The sequence below is a fragment of the Stegodyphus dumicola genome, chromosome 4, assembly GCF_044657685.1.
Source record: "Stegodyphus dumicola isolate Sdum_Otavi_A_Nest chromosome 4, ASM4465768v1".
Lineage (NCBI taxonomy): Eukaryota > Metazoa > Arthropoda > Arachnida > Araneae > Eresidae > Stegodyphus > Stegodyphus dumicola.
Window position 1 is genome coordinate 229,420,848 of NC_140771.1, and position 23,355 is coordinate 229,444,202.

General features: G+C 33.4%; 1 pseudogene across 4 annotated transcripts in view; it reads left to right on the forward strand.

Annotated features, from left to right (window-relative positions):
* LOC118187875 (toll-like receptor Tollo pseudogene) overlaps positions 1 to 23,355 on the forward strand; it is a 501,926-nt pseudogene that overhangs the window by 457,824 nt on the left and 20,747 nt on the right. The window contains exon 1 of one of the 4 annotated variants that reach the window (XR_015040896.1): positions 4,101 to 4,241. The exons of the other annotated variants lie outside the window; for them this stretch is intronic. The product of XR_015040896.1 is annotated as a toll-like receptor Tollo pseudogene, transcript variant X4 (transcript). Of the gene's footprint in view, positions 1 to 4,100; positions 4,242 to 23,355 lie in introns of those variants that run through there. 4 annotated transcript variants of the gene reach the window in all.

Here is a 23,355-nt window from a genome sequence, read left to right on the forward strand (position 1 = left end):
CATCGAAACTAGTCCTGTGAAAATTTCGTAAATATAACGCTGATTTTTGTTGTTTGACTTCTGAATTAATACTATATTTTTCAGTTGTTCAGACATTACCAAAGACTCTGAAACAGACCTCATGATTTCCAACGACTTTTGCTTTCTTAGAAGAAGGTCATCTTACAGAGTATAACTTTGATGTTCAGCACCACTCACGTATACTTATTTTCACAGAAATACTGTACATTTTCAGAGGTGGTTTTCGGTGTACTTATCATCGAAATATATGCAGAGTTATTGTAATTGTTCCCAAAAGCGGAGTTTAGTTATTTATGTTATATATTTCTAGAAATAATTGTTTAGACAATAAGGTATTTCTCCCGCGTTCTTAGTATGCCTTCGTAGTGTGGTGATCTGCACGTTGGGCGAGTATTGCAGCGGTCTGTGGTTCGATTCCCGGTGAAGGCGTTGCTCATTTTTCAACTCACCGGCTTCCAAATAACCTAATATCTCTACATTGGCGCCCGAACTAAAAGGGTGTTGAATGATGATTCTCCGTACCCAGAATTTGGCGATTGGATCCTCTGAAAAAATACAAGTCGGCCTATGGGGAGTATATAAGGTATTTCTCCCGCTTTCTTAGCATGCCTTCGTGGTGAAGTGTTCTGCACGCTGGGCGCGTATTCCAGAGTTCCGTCATTCAATACCTGACAAAGGCGTTGCTCGTTTTTCATCACTTCTGCTTCCAAAAAATGCTTAATGTCTCTTCAGTGGCACCCGAACTGAGAGGTTGTTGAATGAAGATTCTCCACCCCCAGGATTTGAAAACTGTGTCCCCTAAAACCCCAGTCGCCCTTTAAAAGGGGGAGTTTATAAGATATTTATCCCGCTTTCTTAGCATGCCTTCGTAATGTGGTGGTCTGCACCCTGGGCGCGTAGTTCGTGGTTCGATTCCCGACGAAGATGCTGCTCATTTTTCATCTTTCTTGCTTCCGAAATAACCTAATGCCTCTACAAAGTTTATAAGATATTTATCCCGCTTTCTTAGCATCCCTTCGTAATGTGGTGGTCTGCACCCTGGGCGCGTAGTTCGTGGTTCGATTCCCGACGAAGATGCTGCTCATTTTTCATCTTTCTTGCTTCCGAAATAACTTAATGCCTCTACAAAACTAGGGGTAAAATTGCACTTCCGTTTATATGAATTCGATATTATGCTGGGCTAATTGTTGAATTTTCTGTATATTGCTTACTGTTCTGAATACAATTTTCATCAAATATTTTTGTAAATTATGTATATTATTAAAAAAAGAGAGAAGGGAATTCTGAAAGGATTCAGATTTTAAAGTCGCACCAGAGAATCAATCAAATCAAGGTCATCTTGATTCATCTTAGGTCATCTTGTAGGTCAGATTACCTTTTGCATATTGTTGTGCACTAAAGGTGCCATCTTACTGGGTTTCGTGCATATTGTTTTATAGCTAATAATTTACTCCTTGTACATCCAAAAAGATTTACTATTCCGAAACCGAGGCTTCTGCTAAAAGTGTTAAGAAAATTTTGGGAAATCTGTCATGTTGACATTTCAGCGTTTTTCAGAGAGTATGATGGGCTACAGCCATAATCCTAAAACTTAGCCTTTCTTCAAACAATGGACGATACAGCGAGCCAAGCTTTCGTGTAACCCAGAGTAGAAATGAAGGGCGAAAGATTAGTTAGATTAGAAAGAGAAAGCGTAGTTGGATTGCAGTGGTATTTATATTAAAAATTTTCTTTAACCTTATTGGCTAAGAACTATACGCAGGGCAAAAGCTTAAGATAATATAATGCGAAATTAGGTTTCAGATATGACGCCGTTTCGGAAAAGTTAATATTATTTTTAAAATGGAGAGGGGGAAATGTCCAAATTAAAAAGAAGCACTAAGAGGATGTTGCTAATTAAATGTATAATTCACAATGACGTATTTATCTTACATATTTCTATATATAAATAAAAAAACTTTGTATTTTATTTACATTTCTAAATTTGCATTCATGTTACATGTAATAATAAAGACACAAAATTAAATCTTAAATCTTAAATTATTTTTAAGTCCAAGTTCTTGATTGCTAATATTGGAAAAAAACTGAAGCACTTTTAATTCTGAACTAACAGAGATATTAATAGTCTAGTACTCAAAGAAAACATTCATACACTTTTTACTGCAACGGTTTAAATTTTATCTCATTTTTGGAGTAATAATTCAAAAAGTATTTTAAGAATTTTTAGTTTTTCGAAATATTAATTTCTTTAATACAGGTCTATAGGGACAAATTCAAAGTTTATTAATATTAGACAGTTTTTAAAAGTATACGCACATGTTTACGTACGTACGGAAAGACAGGTTTGGAATAACTTGAACGGATGTATGAGTATTTGAGTGCGGTAATAAAAATGCATTACAGAGTAAAAATATTTCGCACATACAAGAACGTATGTGTTCAGTATTATTATATTGCTACAAATGTATACTTCTACGCCGCTGCGCGTGTATATAATATTACTATGCACTAAATATTTTGTTTTATTTATTAATTTCGTGATACTCTAAGCATATATGGAATAGCATTATGCAATATTAAAAAGCTTAAATTTGCAAACGTAAAGCCAAAAAGAGACACTATAACAATTAATATGACGACCTAGATTAATGTCAAATAAATATTTATTACTAAAGATACAATGTAATTTACATAAAGGTGACTTTTGATTACCACTCCTGTACATCATTCATAAAAGCAAATATTTAAAGCCTTAGTTTCAGGATAACACTTTTTTTTTTCACCTTGTAACGTTGCGCGCTCCCAACCTGCACGCAACAATAGTGGTGACTGCTATGAACTGGAAAGTATACAAAGTCTTGAGAAGGGTTTAAATCCCTTTTTATTCAACTTTAGAAATTACAGATGCGTGCTCTTGACGCTCACAAACTACGCCGACCCGGCGGAAAAATAAAAATAAGAAACTAAAAATGAATAATAACAAGTGACTACCTACGAGGCTCTCTAAACGTAATTAACCTAACCGCGTTCTAAGATACCGCTGATAATTCAGCAAACTTCTGAATATTACGTTGAAAAATTTAACTATCTGCCGAGGCAAGCACACAGGCCGATACGTGTGGTTCTTCAATTTCTAACTAGCCACCTCCACGCTCGTGAAGCAAGAAAGCACACTTCGAACTCGTTTCCCTTCTATTTAAATCAGATTACTTCCGCTGACAATTTTGAATACTTTGCGCGTTCTACTAAAATTTACATACTCTGGCATTGGCAATTCCAGGGGAAAGTAGGGCTTGACAGGAAAGATAGTTTAAACTTAAAATAAATGTTAGTTAAAATAAATATAAACCCTACAACCTTTTTCTTCTTATACTGAATTGAAGACTAAATACGAGTTTCATTTACTAAAGCATTTTCCTTTATATAGCAAACTTAAAACGGTTTTAATTTCCTTACTCGTTTTCTACCTTAAAGTAAATTTCTTTTAGTGCATCTATAGCCTTAACAAAAAATTAACATATACACAAAAGAATAAATACCAAATAAAAAAATTAAAGATAAAACAATTTGTAATAAGCTTAGAAACTTAAAAAATATATAATGACGGTAATAAGTTCAACTTCCTGAAACTTTTCTGAAAGGAAACACCTCTTCTTTACATTAGTTACACCTTATAACATATCAGTACTCTATAAAAACTAAAAATTCTAAACTTTTATCTCAGTCTGTTATAGCCGAACTTATCTCTCTGAAAGCAGGATCCTGCAGTTTAAAGAGGAAGTTAAATTCCTCCATGAAGATATTTAATAAAACTGATAAAAGCTTCAAAAAGATAACGTAAAAAAGTTAGTACTGCAGAGATACGACAATCTATCTCAAGTATTTTTTATTAATATTTTTCTATCTCTGCTGACGTATCAGATGCAGTATTGCCAGAGGGAGTAATCCTGTAAAGCAATATTTACAGGCGCATTGCTGAAGGCATTTAGTCATTAAAACCCACAGAGATTGCGTGAGACATTTTTTATGTACTTGGCTGCTATTGTTTCGCACGTTTCGTGATAAGGTACTATCTTTTTTCCCCTTCAGAAGTAAAAATCGTAGTCATTCTTTGGCAAATTTTCAAGCTGCAGCATGCCGGAAGTCATTTCTCTTTGAAGTATCCTTTCAAGACCATGCTATCGAGTAATATCAAGGATACTTTTCTTACTGAACATTTGGTAAGTTTAGGAAATTAAAAATGTTTATTGTGCAGTTTACGGAAGCTTTAGAAGATAGCCTACGTATGTTTGTGATGCACATTTGTGTATATAAAAGTGAAATGAAAATATAAAGCCTAAATATGACTAAAAATAATTAATTACAACAAAGACCTGGAAACTACAAACGCATATCAGCCAACTGATAAGGATAAGACTGCAGAATATAAGCAAAAGAAAACGTTCATAAAACCATTCATTTATCCGGCCTTCAGTTGTCCGACGCAATATTTATTTTATTAGCTGTGAATAAAAAATTAATTTGCCGTTAGTATTAAGCTTGTTTTTTATTACCATATGTATTTTAACTTGCTAAATGCACGTATATTTAAGAAGCATTTAAGCACGTTTATTATATTTTACGCATTCTTAATTCTTTATTAAATTATAAATGAAAAAATTTAATCGTATGCATTGCATGTTTTATATCATTTTTTTTATTTATTTCTTTAATTATTGTAGTAAGCAATTAAAAACAACGTCTTAATTTATTTTTCGTTAAATAAAAATTACTAATGAAGCTTGCCTTTCGCGAATAAAAATGATTTCTTTGTTTAAATTTGCATTAGTGCAAATAAATCATTAAAATAAATGAAATTAAAAACAAAAATGCATGTTTACTTTTAGCGTCTACGTAAATAAACAGTAAACAATTAGTTAATTTTAGTTCAAACAGAAGGAATGCATGGCGTATTTAGGCAAATAAAAATATTTTTATTACTAATTTTGTCAAAAATAGGTATGTTTCTGGTGTTGCTACATGGAAGTAAAATATTTTAAAGCTTTTAATTTTATTCTGAAATAAAATACTATTACAACAAAAACATTTTAACAAGATATTTTTAATATGGCAGGGAAAGACAGGATTACCAGATTTGGTGCGAAATCGTCCATTTGGCGATACTTGGTGATACAATTGGTTATATTTCTTAGACGTAGCGAGAACATTCTAAAACGCATTTTTAGCAGTTTTCTCGGGAATATTCTCGAAGGTAGGTTAAAGCTATATATACCCCTTCCTGTACAGGGAAAAAAGAAGTGTCTAGAATTCAGAGATTACCTTGACTTCTAAAACAAAACTCTGGCAAAACAAAATACTGCGAGATTCTAGATGAAATATATAATGAATCTAAGATTGACATTCTTGCTTACGTCCTTTATTACTGGACCAGTTCAAGAACTAATTTTTGCTCTGGACGTGTCATATTTAGACAATGTTGTAACTGCATTTGAATGCTCAAAATCAGTATTTGTGCCTTAATGATATTAAAATTAAAACTATTATACTTCATAGAAGCACAATATTTTGTTCGCATTTTATTATCTTGAACTTCCTCAAAAAGCTCCTGTAACGTATTCTTCTTTAGTGTCTTTACGCTGCATAACATTTTAAAATGTTGGGCATGCGCAAATGTCTTCCCGCAGTCCAGTACGCAAAAGTGTGGTTTCGCTGGTGTTTAAATCAGTGAGAAAATAATTGGAAGCTCTGTTCTGCATTTTGTAGAATATTTACGACAAAACACTTCCAAATATAAAGAAAGACAGAAAGTTAAGCTTAGGTATTCGTCATAAATCTCACGAAATTTCAGTTAGTTGGAACTAGGATAATTGCAATCCTACTGCGTTGTTTCTCTAATGTATATAAAGCATACAAAGTAAGAACAGGCATTAGTAAAATATATTCCAGTTAAGGTTAGCATTGAATATGTACATAGTATACTAAATTATTTATATCATTTAAATTAAATGCTGGAAAGTAATTTGTTTCTCACTACATTGCCGCAGGACAAGTATTCATCAAAACTCCATTCCACGCATTAAGCATAGATATGTATGAATGTATGCATGCGAGTATGTTTGCATACCTCATCATATATATATTTATGAGAAGTGTAACACTGGCACGTGTAGTATATATATGACTAGAATAGCATATATCGATCTTCTCATTTTTTTTTTAATTGTCTATTATTTCTCAATCGTTTTGAACATTTTATTTTATTTTATTTTTGATGCTATAATTTTGCACTCCTTACTTCGGCCTGTAATTTAACATTATTTAGATAAAATTTTAATTGTTCTTGTATTTTTGAACATGTTGCATGCATAACTTCTGCTTTGCATGTTTATGGACTTGGTTTCCTAAAATAAAAAAAAAAAAAAAAAAAAATGTGTTATTAGATTTTTAAGCTTTATGCTTGTTTATGAATTATGCTTTGATTTCTAACGCGGCCTGTATATTTTCAAAATTTGCATGCATTTTAGTTTATTTTCACAAGTTTGAATTTTAGAATATTCATTATTCATATGGTTTTGTTTTTTCAAGTGTTAGATTATTATTTTTGCTTTTGGGGACTCGTTCTACTCAGTTTTTAAATTGCATTATTAATCCGCAATCATTTTTTTTTTTTTTTTTTTTTTTTTTTTTTATGCTACAAATTTTGCACGGCTTACTTCGGTCTGTACGAGTTTGACTGATTACTTTAATTGTTTTTTTAAAGTTATTTTTATTCAAAGATTATTTTTAAATTTTAAGTTTTAATTGTGTCCTTGTCAGTTTAGAAATAGGTTGTTTTATTTATTTATTTATTTCGTTTATTATTTATTTCTTATATAATTTATTTTTTTATTATTTATTAATTTATTATATTATTTATTTATTAATTATGTAATTGATTTATTTATTATATGTTTATTTATTCTTATTTAATTTATTATATAATTTATTGTTTATTTTTTATTTATTTATTAATATATTTATCTAGTTATTTCGTTGCACCAACCCGGAGATCACAATTAAGCGAAAGATGTATATGTTTATTTTAGTTTTCAGTTTTTTAAGATTTGCGCCCCTCTCTATTTCTTAAGGTCTACCACAATGTCTCTATTTTTTTGGCGGGGTTGCATGTTTTTATTCCGAATTTAATACGGGATGAATTTTAATATGGAATGAATAAGTTTTTTTTCCATTATATATTGTTGCGTTTCGGCACGGGTTCTTAGATTTGAAGTGATTAACGACAACACTTGACGAAGAATCAGAGACAGTTTATTAGCCGGTATTACTAAGAGCAGCTCAAAAATCACGTTAACAGTCTTCGAAAAACTACTATAAACACGCTGAAACAATCAGCAACACAGCCTTCAGGCTATACCAGTGAAGACATCGTCACGGCAAAGCACCAGAGTACAGCTACAGACTCTGATCGGTCGTTCTTGGAACGTACTCTCGAGACTCTCCACGCTACAACTCGGGATGCACTCGACGATACACTCGGTAGACTCACGACACTCTTGACGACCAACTCGACACTAGACTGGCGATCAACTCGTTAGACGAGACACTGGCTGACCGACTGGGACTCCGCATGCAGGGACTCCTTATTCGAGAACATTCTGGTCTAATCTTGTGAGAATTTGTTCTAGAAGGTCCTCCATCCGTCTATGGCGCATCACTAGTTTTGTCACCAAATGAGAGATTTCTCGCCAAATATGGCAAATCTGCCATTCTCTTGACATTTTCTGGAAACCCTAAACCCGCTTTGCAGGGAAGCTATTTTACCGTATAGTAATAGTAGTGTGTGGACAGGATGATCCTAGATAGTTGATGCTCATGAAGCGCTTGGAACATGCCAAACAAATAAAACACTTGTGGATTTTTATTTCTTCTCTATTTAACGTCTATTTATGTAAAGAAGCCTATACAAATGAATATACACAAGCTAAGCTTAGCGTTCATTGAATTAAATTTGATAAATTCTGATTTACGTGTTTCATTAAAGAGATAATCGAAAGAAGATAAATTTCCTACTTAAATTATAAGCACCTATCTAATTCAAATAGGCAGTTCCATTAATCTGATTATTTTAAAATTAAGAAATGTTATTGGTCAAAGAACTGATATTTTATCTCTTTCTATAATGTAAGCTTGTTGTGCATCAGTGGTTTTATACAAGTATCTTATGTGTGCCTTTTTCCTTTGAATGATGAACATCAGAAAGTTATTTTAAAGGCATTAATCTATATTAAAACTAAGACAAAGATGGGTATTAGGAGCTTTTACATATTAACAATTTTGCTTATATTATACACACACTTATATTATTCATAGATCAGAGTTTTGGTGCACTAGAAATATATTTAAAGTAATCTGTCCGAAATGGTTATACAGTTAAGTTTCTCATGTTATGCTATGTTATGCTATCATGTGCACACAAATGCGTCTGTGTTTGTTGTTTTACGCTGATGAAGGAATGCAGGTTATTTCATAGAAGATAATCCTTGTGTTTTTTGCTTTTTATGAAACCTTTTAATTCGTAGCTTCCTAGGTAATTTTTATTTTTATTTTTATCTATAAACATCCGTTATATTTGTCACAAATCAGATCATCCCAAGGTTGCCAAATCTAGCACAAATCAAATTTTACTCTGAAAATAAGATTATGTTCTTCATGCGAGATTCAATAACAGAGTTTATTTCAGTTTTCAAACTTCGAAATGTCTCCGGACAAAAAAAAAAAAAAAAAAAAAATTCGGCCTTCCGCAAAATATTGGAACTTTGAGCTTTAGAATATTCCGTTTCCTAAGAAAGATCCCGTGCTTCCTTCCCAGTAAATAGTTTTCCTATGAAACCAATTTAAATCTTACGTTGAAGACCATCTTTGTTAAAATAGGTAAACTTAGTTTATTATACATGTAAGAAGCATTGCACGACATTATTTTTTCAATCCCAAATTCGTAATTTATTTTATATTTAATATCAAACTTATTAGCAATCAGACAATTATTGCATAGAACTATCTATCTTTTTTTCATTAAAACATATTCTAACTGACACAGACATCTTTTTCATCTTTCCTTAAAACACCTACTTCATTAGTTTGTAAGATGCACTTGGTAATATGATATTGGTTACTTTAACTCTGGTTATTTGAATATAGCGAAGCACTAGCAAAACCTAGAGCCATCAAATTTTAAATAACGCAGTCCTTCTTCCGAATTTGGGCACCCGGAAGCCCGAATCCTTAATTTCGAATTTATTTTATTATCTGTTTGATATTTTTTAAACTTTAACGAATTACTGATTAAACTCAACGATTTCAAAGCGAGCAGTGGTAACAAGCTGTACGTAATAAAATATTTTTATCTTCAGCGCACGAGACTGTCTATCGGTAAATTCTAAAGATGGGGTATTTTTAAATATTTTTAGCCCAAAGGGACGTTAGCCCAAATGCTCTTGAAGCATGTATGTATGTGTTAATTACGAAATGTTCCTTTGGTCGTAATATAAAATTTAAAAGCTTGCATATTCTTTGTTTTGTATACAGTTATGCAGTAATCGAACGAGCTATTGAATTCCAAATATTTGGTGACGTATAAATACTATGCAAGTTCTGATTACATATACTAACCATTTAAAGCCTGTTTTTACATTAATAAACTTAGTTACTATTACTTTTAAGCAAATTTTACATGATGGACACGAAATTCAAGCAATTAAACTGAAATTTCATGGCTCTAACACAAAATTTGCTTTTATATTGCTTGATGAAAAGAAGAAAGATGAAGTGATAAGTCTTTGCTTAAATCGCCTAATAATTAATAATACTGTTTTTCTGCAGTTGAGGGGCTTTTAGTCTAATTTTATATGCATTATGTATTTACAAACACTACTAAGTGTCTGATTATATACTTTCGGGCCACATATATTGTGTTACTGAACAAGGACGGACCGCAAGCCTTCCACATCTCCTCATTAAAAGAAGTGCTTATTACCCTATCTTCTTCCAGACAAGTGAGCCCACCAGCGGCCGAGCGGTAAAGTCGCTGAACAATGGTAGTTCGGTTCGAGGTTCGAATCCAGCGAACGGGCTGGCTGCATGGGTGTTTTCGTGGTTTTCCCCATGTGTAACGTGTATAAGAGCCAGTTTCCCTTAGAAAGTCCTCCACGAAGGCATCCCTCCCCTTAGGCAGATAGCCCTCGAGGCTTTGCCGTAATTAAATGACCTAACCTAACCTAACATCTTCGAGACAAGTGTCTCCATGCTGGGTGCGTAGTCATCAAGGTACCCAAGGTAACGAAAGAGCAGACATTTTAGCTAGAAAAGGCACAAGTCACCCTTCCATCTACTCAGAGTACCCACTCTCGATAGTTGCTGCCAAACACAAGATTTTCTGCGCATTTCTCCTGTCCATATGACAAATTCTCTGGGACGACTCAGACACCTGTCGACATACCTGCTCCATCTTTCCCATGGTCTCCACCAAGATGCTCAACACAGACTTCTATCTACAACAAGCGTTCACAAATCATAGAAGATTTATCGCCTTCCTCAAAACACCATCAAAACGTTTTAAACCTACCTTCTGCCATCAAAACGTCAAATGCGCCTGCGGTGCCTCAGCTTCTTCAGCAGACGTCTTGCATTACATCCTCGACTGTCCACTCATTTCCCCCATCAGAGCCTCCCTTCCTCAGCTCTAGGGATCACATAGACTCAAAGATCTTTGTCAGGATTATTACGGTCAGCAGGGCGTCAGAACCATCAAAGAGTACGTATATTCTAAGAGAAACATAATCATAGCTGATAATCAGGTCTAGGCAGCTGACGAAATGTAAAGGTAGAAGGCCTTCATTCATGTATATGTGTAAATATCTGTAAAATAACTAACCCTTTTTGCTAATTTTGTACCAACATACCCAAAACATTGTAAGTTGGAGCACCCAACAAAAGTTAAATCTAATGTTAAATCTGTTTATTAATAACAAAGTTGAAAAGATAAACAACTGAAAAGGTTTGCTGTTGCAACGATCAAGATAACATGACTGACCTGTGGTGCCCATTGAGAGATAAAGCAGTCGGAATAATAATAAATAATATATATTGTGTCAATGCAGAAACGATGTGACACCAAGATCTAATGTTTGCACACTGTTAAACTTGACGAATCTGGCAACATCTAGCAGAAAGAAAAAGTGGTAAGCCGGCCGCCATTATTTTGGGTGTTCTGATTATGCTATTCTAATGACGTAATGCTGATTATGCAATATGTTTCTTAAGGTGCAGTTAGCTGGAGTGCCCATCTGAGTAAAATATGTTAAATCTGTATCTGTCTGTATATATATATATAATATATAGGTTCTTATTTGCGTGTTCAATTTCTGCTAATAGAAACAGCATTAAAGATGATGCAGTCCATTATATTTGCATACGAATCTCATGAAGTTTGTTGACGAGAATAATTTAATTCAATTTTCGCGCATATTAAAAGAAAATAGTTTCGAATTTAGTTATCTTATTTTGTAATTATCGCTATAGTACTTTACATGCATACATATTGGTAATTAGCGTTTAAACTATGCGTATGATAAATATAAATTTCCTTCTTTTAATCCAAAGGCTCGATTCATTTACAAATTGCACGACATTTATTCTTTGTAAGCATTACATTTGAAACAAATAATGAGCAAATCAGAAATAGTAACACTATTATTACTGTATTCAATTTGCTATAAAACAAATAAACTAAGACTGACTGGCTTTTCTTTTCCTGTTCTCTTTGCAACTTGTAAGCCGTAGTTACTTTTGTACGTTGTTTTGAAAAAAACAGCTATTCAAAGACAGCGGAAAAAATTGTCAAAGACATTATTAGTGCCGGAAGGTCCATTATTCCCATGCGAACTTTATACGCCTAACGAGATTCACCCATTAGAATTTACCGGGCGAATAGACTTCAATGAACGACGTGTTCTTAATTGGGATACCAATTTCAGTGAATTTTTATTTTGCAACAATAATGCTTTTGAAAAAGGAAACACTACTAGAAATTGAGGGAAAACACGTAAAACTAGGTTCTTGGGTTTTAGGTAAAACTAGACCATGTGTCTCTAAACATATCAAGCGACAATTTTTTTTTTCTTTTCCTTAAAACATTTAAGCACATCCTGACTGTCAGTTTCATATACTATTAAAAGATGAATACGTAACACTTTTTCTTCAACTCCCCAATTTGAAATATGAAATATTAATAACTCAAAACTTGTTACATTTAAATGAGAATGGTGAAATATGTGCTTTATGAAATAAAATTGTGATACAAATGTGTTTCCAAATTAAGTTAAAAAATATTCAGAAATTTCTACCAAAAAAGAGAGGGAGAGAGGAAGAAAAAGCCTGTAATTTTTTCAGATTTTAACGATCACCAATAAAGAGATTTGAAGATGATTAATACTCTCGCTGGGCTCGCATTCTACCAGTCTGCAAGTGGAATCACTCCCTGCTAATACTTTTTTTGTCTTTTTAACTTTATTATTTTAAACGTCGTTTTCTTCGCTTTTACGCAATATACAATTCAACAGTTAAATCACACAAATTTGCAAAAGCAGCAAGGAAGAATACATTTAGAATTCTCGATGCAAGTTTTTGCATATATTTTTCTATTTTTTTTTTCCGGTTCATCAGAACAATGTTCACTCTTTTTACGAAAATGCTTTAAAAACTGTTTTTTATCTTATTATTATTACTGCTTTGTGTGTTAACTTTATTTATTAAATATCAAGTTCTTCGCACTAACACTACATAAAATTCTATTCATAAGCAATTCTGTTTAGTGATTTTGCTTATTTTCAATTTCAAGGAACTCAATTTTTCAAGGTATGCAATTTTTCAATTCAAGGAAACAAATTCACAAAATATATAAAAACAGCATTTTATTCATAAATTCAAGCAAAATCACAAAATGTATAAAAACAGCATATTTTTAGAATTTCTGATAGTGTCACGCGTTGAAAATAAAAAATATTTTACTTCTTACAGTATTGCTCAAATTTAAATCGATTATTTTGTTAATAAAATATTCATTAAAGTTTTACAAAATATGAAATAAGATCGAAAATGAAAACTTGGACTTCCAGGTGCACATGTTCTGGTTGAGGACTACGTTGTTCAAAATTTGATGGCACCAGATTCCGTTGTTTTTTCAGAATGCGAGGAACATTAATGCATTAAAGCAGATTATGCTTTACTGAATTTATTTAAAAGTAATACAGGGAGATAATATTTCGTGGCAACAATTTGAAAAGTGTTTCGCGGTTTACAGTGAACCGACGCAAAATCTCATTTCGAGACTAATAGCCCCTTTTGGACTAAGGAAGCAAATTAAGCAATAAAATATAAAATATTCGAATTCGGTCATTTTTTTTTTTAATTTCCAATCTGATACTGTACTTATATTTCGTAATTGTCCAAGATTATAATTATAGCTAGAATACACTCATTTATTTTAGGGAAAACAATTCCAAAATACTTGATTATTAGTATAGAAGGTATAGTTTAAAGCTTCTAATAACATTTTAAGATATAACTCGTGGTTTCTGTCTGTTTGGTAAGGCAACTATTAAGTGAAATATGGATATCAACATGTAGCTTTGCTGTCATCCTTTTTTTTTTTTTTTTCAATGGCGGGAACTAGGCATTATAAGTTTTGGACACTACTAAAACTGGAACTGTGGTTACTTTCTGATGGATGTACTTAACAGTTAGGAAGGGACAAACAATTTACAGCTATGCCTTCTCCGAGATTAGAACCCGGACCTTTCGATACGGCAGTCAGTCACTAACCACTTTCCTGTCTAGACGGAAGCTACAAGAAAGTGGTTGCTGATTTTGCTTACTTTCAATTTCAAGGAAAGCAATTTTTCAAGGGATAAAATTTTTCAATTCAAGGAAACAAATTTTATTTAGAGTTAAATGAAAGTGTTAGACAGAGGCTTCGTTTTATTTGAAATTTAAACCAATTCTCAATATAATATACACGTTAAAAATCCTTTAATTAATCACATTAAAATAGATAAATCGGTTTCTTTATTAAACAGAAATAATAATACTTCAATCTGACCATTTCAGATTGACATGAAAAAGAGTTTGCCATTAGATTTAGTTTACCGTCGTGCTTTTAAAACGAATTTAGAAGTATAAAATTATAAGCTAAAATTGTGAAGTCTGATCTCAGTATGCGGATTTCAGTTTAACACTTAAAATAATTTTAACAGAAAAGCAGTTATGATAATTTTACTTAGTTAAGAATGTGTCCTCTAGAATTAAAGTACCGTCAAACCTCTACTAACTGATAATCTGTTTACCGAGGTCTCTATTAATCAAGCTGCCAGTTAATTTTAAGAAATCATTGAGATAATGTTGGTTGGTTGGTTTCGTGTCCTTTGAAAGGTCAAATAGATCCATGTGTGGAAATCACAGCTTTTGCCCGCTATACAATTTTTTCACTATACACAAGGGAAGTTCTCCAAAACTGTACAGAGCTGCAAGTATTGCTGGACAGATGAAGATGTGTTTTGGAGAAAACTCGGTTTCGGGGCAATTTCTACAAGTTCTATATGATCTGTACCTACGTTATAAATTTTGATTCCCCAGAAATGACAGATTCTCAATCTAGTAATGGTCTTCTGACAATGGTATTAGGATCTTCAACATGTAGTAATTCAATAAAAGTTTAAAATGCAAGTTCAACATCGTCCGATAATTACCTTAATAGTGGTTATTTTTTGTGCCTTTTTATCATTTATCGTAAAAATGGTCTACCAATTTATGGTCTTCCTATTAGATATTTATAATTATATACCAAAATTTATGGCTTTCTTATTAGATAAAAGATACGATTTACATGTGTTAAAGATGAAAGCAGCACTAAATGTTTGGATGTTTTGGAATAGGTAATTTTAGAAAACAAAAAGTGATGCTATTAGCTTTGAGACACACATATGGTATCCGGACATAATCCCGACAGTCGAAATCCCGACAAGCCAAAATCCCGACAGGGTCGAAATCCTGACAAGCCAAAATCTCGACAGGATCGAAATCCCGACAAGCCAAAATCCCGACAGGGTCGAAATCCCGATTGTCCAATATCCCAACAGAGTCAAAATACCGACACGGGCGAAATCCCAATAAGGCCTAATGACCCCTTAACATACTTACACAGCTGCAACTAGTATATGCTTTGATGACTAGCAAATCTGAAGAAAATTACAAAAGATTATTCCAAGATTTAATTGATTTCGCTGAAGAAAATAATATTGAACTGAGGCCATCTAGAATCATTAGTGATCTAGAAAAGGCAGCTATAAATGCCCCGCGCACTCAAAATGCTGTCGAGGATTGGCACAGAAGATGGGAGACCTTAATTGGACGGGCCATGTTGGCGTTTATAACATCATAGAAGGATTTCAAAAAGAACAGGAGCATGTGGAATACCAAGTTGAATGCATTCTTCGCGGAGAACAATAACCAAAACGCAGGAAGGTAGATGGTGACAGAGAAAGGAGAATTATGACTGTTGTGAACGATCGTGATAATCGACCTGTGATGGAATATCTTCGTGCTATCGCTCGCAATGTGTCACTGTAAATATGTCGTTTGCATGTGTAAGTGATGTTTTCTTTTTCTTAATAAAAATAATTTTATAAATCTTCATTTCAAATTTTAACGGTCATTTCAATTTGTTAAAAGTTATTTTAAGTAATGACATAATTTTTATGATTTTTTGATTTAAACTTTTAATTAGTAATATGTCATAGTTAAAAATTACATTTTATTAAGCTAAATTGAGTGTTTGTATTTAGATATTAACTTGTCGGGATTTTGGACAGTCGGGATTTCGACCCTGTCGGGATTCTGGACACTCGGGATTCTGACCCTGTCGGGATTCTGGCTTGTTGGGATTTTGACCCTGTCGGGATTTCGACCGTGTCGGGACTTTGGGTTGTCGGAATTTCGGTCCTGTCGGGATTTTGGACAGTCGGCATTCCGACTGTCGGGATTCTGGCTTGTCGGGATTTCGGCTGTCGGGATTATGACCCAGACCCCACACATACACACCCCAAAAAATTGCGCCATAGATACAGAATGCAGTAAAAATTGCAGAGATGAGATTGCTGCTGAGGATGATGATAAAATAGAAACTGACAAAAGTAAATATTAATCATCCTAAAGCCCTAAGCTCTTTAATGTATAGAACAACGTCCTGGTGCTCGTGCATAGATCCGTCTCTAATATCTTAGGTACCATAAGCTATCGGTAAAAGTAACACTCAAAATAAATTAAGCATATTAATAATTCAAAGATAAATAATATTTTGTATTAGTACCTAAAAAGAAAGCCTTATCTGACTCGCTTCAACAAAAGGCGTTCTAGGAGGCTGCCTATGTCGTCTGCAATGAGCCATTTCTTGTTAATATTAAACTTTCCTTAATCGAAAAGTGGCATAATGACGATAATTACATTAAAAGCGCAAACAGAGATAAAATATTTCTAAACTATCAGAAAAAAATGATAGCAGGTTTGTTTTCAATATTAATGCAAAAAAATGCATGTATGAAATTTAAGAAAATTTCACAAAGCCGAAAATATTTTGTAAACGTAAATTTTCATAAATTTTGATGGTGTTTATTTACTTTTGCTTTTTACGTATATTTTTGCACTGAAACATAATGTTGTATGAATTATTTGTTTAAATGAAGAAAACAAATTTTATTTACAAATGGAAGTGCTTGCTAAAATTTCATAGTTGTGAACCTATAATAGAATTTCGATTAAACAGTTTCTGTAAATCTTTGAAAGAAAAACTATCATGATTATAATTTAGTTTCCATTAATCAAGCTATCCAAGATGGTTATGTTCCCTGTTACCTTGGATAAGCTAGGTTTTACTGAAAGTAGAATACAATTTTGTATCAAAAATGAGTTGTTCAAAACAGTAAAGTTATGCTATGATATCATTTCATCTCACGTTTTAATAATAACAAAAATAATAATAATAAAGAAATTCTGATAGCTTTCATATCTTATATTACGTCTAAATAGGCACTTCATTAACGTTTGAGTGTTATCTTTACCTACTAAATATCATGTTTTTCGCACTTAAAACACATAAAATTTAATTCAACAGCAAAATCACAAAATATTGTAAAACAGCATACCTTTAGAATTTCCGATACACAGTCTCGCGGGCTGGAGATATTTTTTTTTCGTACAGTGTTGGGATTGCTCGATTTGAAATGGTTGAGTTTATTAATCAAAAATTCGTTAAAGCTTTACAAAATTTGAAATAGATTACAAGGTATTTCTCCCACTTTCCTAGCGTACCTTCGTGGTGTAGTGGTTCTGCACGCTGGACCATTATCCAGAGGTCCGTGGTTCGATTCCCGGCGCAGGCGGTTGCTGATTTTTCATCTCTCCGGCTTTTCCAATTAACCTAATGTCTCTACAGTGGCGCCCGAACTAAAAAAAAAAGGTGTTGGATGAGGATTCTCTACACCCAGGATTTGGCGATTGGGTCCCATAAAAAAAAACCAGTCGCACTTTAAAAAGACGAGTATAGAAGGTATTTCTACCACTTTCCTAGCGTACCTTCGAGGTGTAGTGGTTCTGCGATTCGGGCCGCCATCCAGATGTTCGTGGTTCGAATCTCGGCGAAGGCGGTTGCTAATGTTTGATCTCTTCAGCTTTTCCAATTAACCTAATAACTCTACAAGGTAATAAAACAAATTCGAAATTCAAAATTCGGGCTTCTAAGTGCCCAAGGTCAGTTGGAGGCCAAAGTTATTCTAAATTTGATAGCTGTAGGTATCGCTGTTTTTTCATAATGCGAGAAACATTCATGCATTCATGCAGATTTTTCATTACTAATTTTCTTTAAATATCACGATAATATTTGGTGGCAGTAGTTTGAATAGTGAACCAACGCAGAAAGTGAAACGACGCAAAATGCTGTCTTGAGACTAATAGCCCTTTAGGCCTCTATAGGCTAATAATAATAAACGACTCTATAGGGTAATAATAATAAAAACAACGTTCAATTATTCAAAAAATTCCTATACATTTGTTTCACATAATTGTTTGCTCATGAAGTTTACAATAAGCAATTTTCTCGGTAATCAATACTCTTCTCTTTTACGAAGGCAAGAAACGAACGAATTTAAATAACACCTTGAAGATTTCCCTTTCAGGAGTTAAATAAGTTCCATTTCGCATAGTCTTTTAATATCGCTTTAATTTTCTTAAAATGATAAAATGGAAATTAATGTTAAACGTTATTTCTATTCTGATTTTTTTTTCATGGAATAATGGAACTGAGCAAATTGTAAGGAAGAAGAGACGAGAAAAACTACCTGACTATTTTGGTAACTTTTATGTTATTTCTAAAACACTGCATTTGATTCATACTTTATAGAAATCGATGATGAATTTACATAAAAAACAATCCCACGTTTTTCGGCTTTTAGTACTTACAAAGACATAATGCAAATGAACCCGGGAAACGAGGTAGAAGAAAGAATAAATTAACGTTTAAGAAAATAAATACAATAACGAATTCTCCATGAGCGGCATTGTATAAAGTGAAAATTACAAAACATCAGAAATAAATTGGTGCAGAAAAAAAAAAATACGCCTAGTTCAGTAACTCAGGAAACCGTTATTAAACTTCATATTGTTGATATTTTTCTATTACTCAGAAAAATAATAAACCTTTCTTAAGAAACTATTTTGAATACTTATTAGATTAAAACTCCCTGTAAAGTATTTCCGCTTGAAATATATTAAATTTATTCATGTTTTACTTTTATTTATTACGCTATTTGTGATATTAATGACAGAGAGTCCACGCTGTGTTTTGATTATTCCCCATGCAGAACTTTTGAAGTTTTTTTTGAATTTTTACAGACATCTACTGCGTATGAACAGCTTGCATGTAATTAAACTAAGTATGCATTTTGCTAATTTAAGAAGCAGAAACTGAGAAGGGATTAATAAAATTTGATATTTCTTCTGTATCACTCAGGGTAATTTTTATTAATTTAGATTTTGGCAACTCATGTAAAATTCAGAAGGTGTATGTTTTTTTTTAACTCTTGAAAACTTAAATATATGTATCCTATTTACATACTTCGAGTTTTTGACGCACAAATCATGATATAGGAAAATTAATAAGGCAGGAAACTTTGAGACAAGCGACATTTTTTTTAATATATATATATATATATATATATATATAAAGTAAATTGATTTTTGTAACATGTCCTGTGTTGTGTTGTGACGTATCTCACGTGTCTGACAGCAATATCAGAACAAGCCAATGAAATTATTCTTGCCAAGGCGTGCAAGATTGCGCCTGTTACTGGAAAGAACCTTGAGCACGATACAGGTGCCAGTACGACTTCCGCTCAGTTCCGCCCCCAATTGCGATGGATAGCAATCCGGGAGGTCATATCCGAGGGTTCCCCCCTCTCTATCTCTGAAACCAGCCTCTCGATAGGACTTTATTTGTAGTGCCCCATGTCGCTCAGACACTATACAAACATCCATGCTTTCTCCGGGATTCGTACCCTGGTTCTTCGGTAAAGCACACTGTCTCGGTTGGGCTGTATAATATACCTTAATACCTGTTGATGATTTGATCCAAGTAACTTTTTTATTCACTGAATAAAATGAGAATAAAGTCTTTTCTCGTCTCTTCATGATTGAAGTGGAATTAGTTTAAAAATCCATTTTACTAGCTTTAAGTCGTTAAAAAAGTGTGTATTAGACATCAGCATCCAATTATTTGCACTTATACTCAACCATACATTTTTTCAACGAACACTTTTAACCTAAAGCTCATACTTTCACAAAATAAATGAATAAACAGAAATTAAAAATTAAAATATTCGAATGGTTTCAGATTTTAAAGGTAGCCGTAAAAGGTTCTTTAAGAAATTTAATACAATTTATCAGAAAGGATTGTCAAAGAAGTTGGCCCCAAGTGTAATTGCAAAACATTTTATGGGAAATTAGATGAACAGCATTTAGACTAACATAGCACTGTTATATATCTTCAGTACACCTAAAAAGTGCAAAAATATGTAATGAAATCCAATAAAATTATTTAATGATTTTAATTAATGGGTTGACTGAAAGGTCATGATTCGATTTATAAATTTTCCTCTTTTATTTATATGATCAGTTAATAGTACATTGCCCGCTTTGCTCAATAATTTTGCTTTCTTTTAATGAGCTTCGTAATTATTCATTCACGAAAGAACTTAGCTTTATGGGCAAAACGCTGAACAAAGTGCAGATTTTAGGCCTCAATTGAATTGAATGTTGTACCATGACAGAAGTTTTGAAGAGAGTGAAACAAGTAAAAGTCTAGTGGCATAAGATCCGGCGTGTATGGCACGCTTGACAACACTTTTCATTAAAACTTCAATAATTTGTTTCAAGTGATCAGATTTGTGTGTGCCGCCCAACCGGTATAGTGGTTAGCTGACTGTTCTGCCGAATGGCTCGGGATGGAATCCCGGAGAAGGTATGGATGTTTCTAAATGTATAGTGTCAATGTGGCATGGTGGCACTCTAAATATGCGGTGAGACGAAAGACCTCTCGAGTGGTTTGGTGAAGGAGGAGAAGGATGGGAGACCCTCGGACCCGTCCCCCTCCCCGGGGTGCTGTTCATCAAAATTGGGGGTGGAAGGGAGCTAAATCGCACTGTCACCTGTAAGGTATTTAAGGGTGTTGCCAACGATAGGCGTAATCGCACGCTCCTTGACACGGGGAATTTCGTGAGCTTGGGATGACTACGTCCGCCGGGTGAGCACCAACGGCAGATACAGAATGTTGGCGACATTCCGTATGTAATTAATTGCTAGTGTAATTGAATTGTATATATAACTGTAACCGTATCCGCCCCTTATATGCAAATTTAACCATATATGCATTCGAGTAACTTCCAGAATGAAAGTGACTGGGGATTTCTGGTTCGTGGGAGAAAACTGTATAAGACACGAAGGAGCATTATTTAAGTTTTTAATTCACAACTACTTCGGAGTACTGAGAGATCTCTTTGCGAACTTCGCTCTTTACGTATGCTCTGCATTAAGTTGTGTTAAACTTTCTTAGCATTTTAAATTGGTAACAACTGATTGTGCTCTGTTTACTGAGAATTGCAGTACGAGTACTCTTATGGAAAGTTAGAAAGTAAAGTGTTTCTTTTTGAAAATAAATTTTACCAAGTTGTCAGCGTTTCTGTGTACGTTCAATCCATTACGAACCTTACACACGCAGCAATACGAAAAATTAAAGAGACTTATAAGCCATTTCTTCCGTCTTCTTGGTGTGGCGGTCTTCACGCTGTGCGCGTAAGTCTGTGGTTCCATTCACTGAGAAGGCGTTGCTGATTTTGAAATCCTTACTGCTTCCAAAATACCTAATGTCTCTACAGTGACGCCCGAACTAAAAGGGTGGTGGATGATGATTCTCTACACTCAGGATTTGGAGAGTGTTCCCTTAAAATCCCTAGTCGCTCTTTAAAAAGGGGGAGTTTATAAGGTATTTCTCCCGCCTTCCTAGCATGCCTTCGTGGTGTAGTGGTCTTTACGCTGGGAGCATATTCCTGGTCAGAGGTCAGGGGTTCGATTCCCGGCGAAGTCATTGCTTATTTTTCATATTTCCTGCTTCCAAAATACCTAATGATTCTACAGACTTGCCTTAAGTCGTTTTGCTTTTGTAAACATCCGGCTGTATATTTTTCTAAAAATCTATACGAATTAGGCAAAATTACTGAAAGCTAAGAAAGGTTCTAGACATCCAAGAGGGATGCCGCTGATACTGAATCAGTATACAAGTATAAAATTTTTAGTATTTGTTTAATTATGGGAAAATCCGTTTACAAAAAGTATTGATTACAGTGAAATATTTATTGAAAATATGAATCATTAGTACAAAATTTAAAGTGACAATTTCTTTCCAAATGCCCTTTCTTGATTTCGATGATCATTACACAATGACTCCTGTTCGGTCTCCCTAACCAAAATACATGCCCATCAAACATTGCACTGGATAAGAATTTTTTTTCTAATACTATTCAATTAATTTCTAATATTAGCTAATTTTTCAACGAGTTTACTATCGCCTAGTTATTCTGAAATGAAGAAAGTTAAAAAACTAGAAGTGTTAAATTATAATTAAAAAGAAATTTAAATTATTCATAAATCAAAATTGAAATGCAATTTATGAAAAGCAGTAAGAGACTTTTTAGACTTAAGAATACTTAAATTAGTGTTGAAGGAGCGTATTCTTTCATTAACAGTGTTTTGAAATATTTTTCGCTATTTGACATGATAAATATCGTCTAGAAAAATATTGTTAATAGTTTCTTAGTTTTAAGCCCTCTGGGGTGCACTCCAATAGCTTACATTATTCTTAAACTGCACCTGTCAGCTGTAATATGAATTACTTCAGAGCCTTTAGCCTACTTGTCCTTTCCATTCTTTGAAAAAACATAAAAAATATCGTTCTATTCATTCTGCATTTTATGATGCAAAATTATAATTATTTCTAGTTGGGATAAAATCTTTATTAGTAACGCCCTTTTAATAAGAAACATGAACCTTAATTTTGTTGTTATTTACAGAGTGGCAACATGGATTTATGGCACTACAAGTTTTTCTCGTTGGAACAACATCTTTCTTAGAGACGCATTTCCAGTAATAATTTGGAACCTTTAATATTTCTGCCAACACTGATTTGTGGCAACAGATTTAACTGCAAGTGTTCCAAATTGGGACAGCATCATTCTTAGAAATGCAGTAATTTATGGCAACAGATTTAACATCAAGTTTTCAACGTTGGAACAGCATCTTTCTTAGAAACGCCCTTCCACTAAGAAACTGGAACCTTTACATTTCTTCCAACAATGATTTATAGCAACATATGTAACTACAAGTGTTCCAAATTGGCACAGCATAATTCTTAGAAACGCACTTCCAGGAAGAAATTGGAACCTTTATATTTCTGCCAACAGTGATTTATGGCAACAGATTTATTTAACTTCAAGTTTTCAAAGTTGGGACAACATCTTTCTTAGAAACGCACTTCCAGAAAGAAATTGGAACCTTTAATACTTCTGCCAACAGTGATATGTGGCAACAGATTTAACTGCAAGTGTTCCAAATTGGGACAGCATAATTCTTAGAAACGCTTTTCTAGTAAGAAACTGGAACCTTTATATTTCCTCCAACAGT